This window comes from Otolemur garnettii, unplaced genomic scaffold (assembly GCF_000181295.1).
Source record: "Otolemur garnettii isolate 467f Iridium unplaced genomic scaffold, OtoGar3 scaffold00248, whole genome shotgun sequence".
NCBI lineage: Eukaryota > Metazoa > Chordata > Mammalia > Primates > Galagidae > Otolemur > Otolemur garnettii.
Window position 1 is genome coordinate 1,429,940 of NW_003852643.1, and position 2,547 is coordinate 1,432,486.

Here is a 2,547-nt window from a genome sequence, read left to right on the forward strand (position 1 = left end):
TTGTTGATCCATTCGTGGATCGATGGGCACTTGGGCTTCTTCCATGACCTGGCAATTATGAATTGGGCTGCAATAAACATTCTTACCATGTAATTTAGAACATACCATGGATATGGGTCAGAAAAATTCAGTATTGGTAATGTGCTCATTTCTCCCAATCTGATCTATGGCTTCAATGCAAACTCAGTAGAAATCTTATCAAACTTCTCTTTTTAAAAATTAACATGCTTTTTATAAAATTTATGTGGAGACTCGGCACCCATAGCACAGTGGTTATGGCACCGGCCATATACACTGAGTCTGGCTGGTTCAAACCCAGCCCCAGCCTGCTAAACAACAATGACAACTGCAACAAAAACATAGCCATGTCTTGTGGTGGGCACCTGTAGTCTCAGCTACTTATGGGGCTGAGGCAAGAGAATTGCTTAAGCCCAAGAGTTTGCGGTTGCTGTGAGCTGTGACTCCATAGCACTCTACTGAGAGGGCAACATAATGAGATTCTGTCTCAAAAAAAAAAATATGTGGAAATGTAAAGAATGTAGACTATGAAAATGAACATTACCTGGTTTCAGTACCCCTTAGAAATGTGCAGTAATCAAGGCAACATCGTGTTGTCATTGAGATAAAAATGCAGACCATGTAAATCAAAGAGCAGTATAAAAAGTCCCAAAATACACCTATATTTTCACAGACAACTGATATTTGGAAAAGATGCAAAAACAAATTCAGTGGATACAGGATAGTCTTCTCAACAAATTGTACTGAGACAAATGAATACCCATCATTGTCATCCATATTACCAAATACAAAAGTAAACTCAATAGTGATCATAGATCTAAATATAAAATCTAGAACCACAAAATACCTACCAGAAAATACATGACAAATCCTGTAACTTTGAGCTAGGCTAATATTTCATAAGACACAAAACACACAAAGTATAAGTGAAGAAATGAATAAATTTGATACCTTAAATTTAAAACTTCACTTTTTCCGAACACACCGTTGATCAATTTTTGGCCTTTTGGCTAAGATTATGTGTAGTATCTATTTTTATTAGTTTAATATTTCATACATTCTCTATATAAAGGCACTGTTGAGTGAATGAAAAGAAAATTACCTGACTAGGAAAAAATATTTCAAAATTGTATACCTGGTTAATGACTTAAATCTAAAACATAGAAAATCTCACAAAACTTTTTAAGAAAACAGACACTCCAATAATGAATGGGCATGGACACTCCACCACAGAAGATACACAAATGACATATAAGCACATAAAAAGAAACTCATTCGCATTAGTCTTTAGCGAAATGTAAATGAAAACTACAATGAGATCCTGCTAAACTCCTGTGAGAATGACCATAGTGGAAAGATTGAACATACTAAGCAACTTTGAATTTGTAGAGGATGACACTCTCATACACTACTGGTGGCAGTGAAAAATAGTACAAGCACTTAGAACAGTTTGGCAATTTTTTACAATATTAATCTTATATCTACTATATTATCCAGCCATTAATCTCCTAAACACTTATCCTGTAGAAAGCAAGCATATTTTTTATAACAGATATAGTCACAAATACTTATTTACAAAAGACCCAAATTAGATATGACCCAATTATCCATCAATATGTGAATGGATGCTACATACACTGGGATACTATTCATCAATAAAAACAAGAATAAAGTTTTGATATATGCAACAAAGTCAATAAATCTAAAAATACATACGATGACTGAAAGAAGCCAGTTCTAGCTTTAAAAATAAAAATCTCTATGACTCCATGTAAGTAAATATATTGGACATGAATTCCAACATATGTATGATGGCAGAAATGCTGTATTTGCCTGGGGACAGAGCAGTAGGAAGAGATGGAGACTGAGTACTACAGAACTGAAAATATCATGTTCTGGGCAATAATAATTTTGATGTTTAGGTTCACTTGGTTATTGCAAGGGATGTGGTCATGCATGCTTCCTGAAGGGACATACTGCTGTCATTACTGTTTTTGAAAATACCAAATTCTTGTGCTGTGACACATTTACCAAACATTGGTATATTCCTGGCTTCTTAGAAATCTCATTCTATGAATTAAAAGAGTGGCAACCATGGAAGAATATATATTAGAATATCAAATTGCTAGAAAGATTATATAACCAACATCATGTTTTATCATATCTAAGGGATACATGGGAATCACTGTGATGATTTACGTAGGGTTGAGTGAGTATCCACATGAGCACAATGCTACAGATGTGTGAAAGTATAAGTTTTTACATTATAGAAGGTCATCAGGCATAAAATATCAATAATTATCACTCTGGCTTGGAAATGAGGGTAGATCTATCCTATTATACTTGTAAGGGTTTCTCTCAATACATTTTTCCCTTCTTATACCCAAGGGATGTTCTCCATTCTAATGGTGTCATTCAAGTGGCTGGGACTGAGAATGTCAGATTTTCCATGACAATTCTTAAGTAATTACAAGAGCATTAGGTGTGTATTATAGTTATATTGATACTATAGGAAAGGAAATAAATAAC

General features: G+C 34.2%; 1 pseudogene; it reads left to right on the forward strand.

The window, feature by feature from the left end:
- Positions 1–1,008: 1,008 nt before the first annotated feature.
- LOC111722413 lies at positions 1,009–1,125 on the forward strand (annotated as a pseudogene).
- Positions 1,126–2,547: the final 1,422 nt, after the last annotated feature.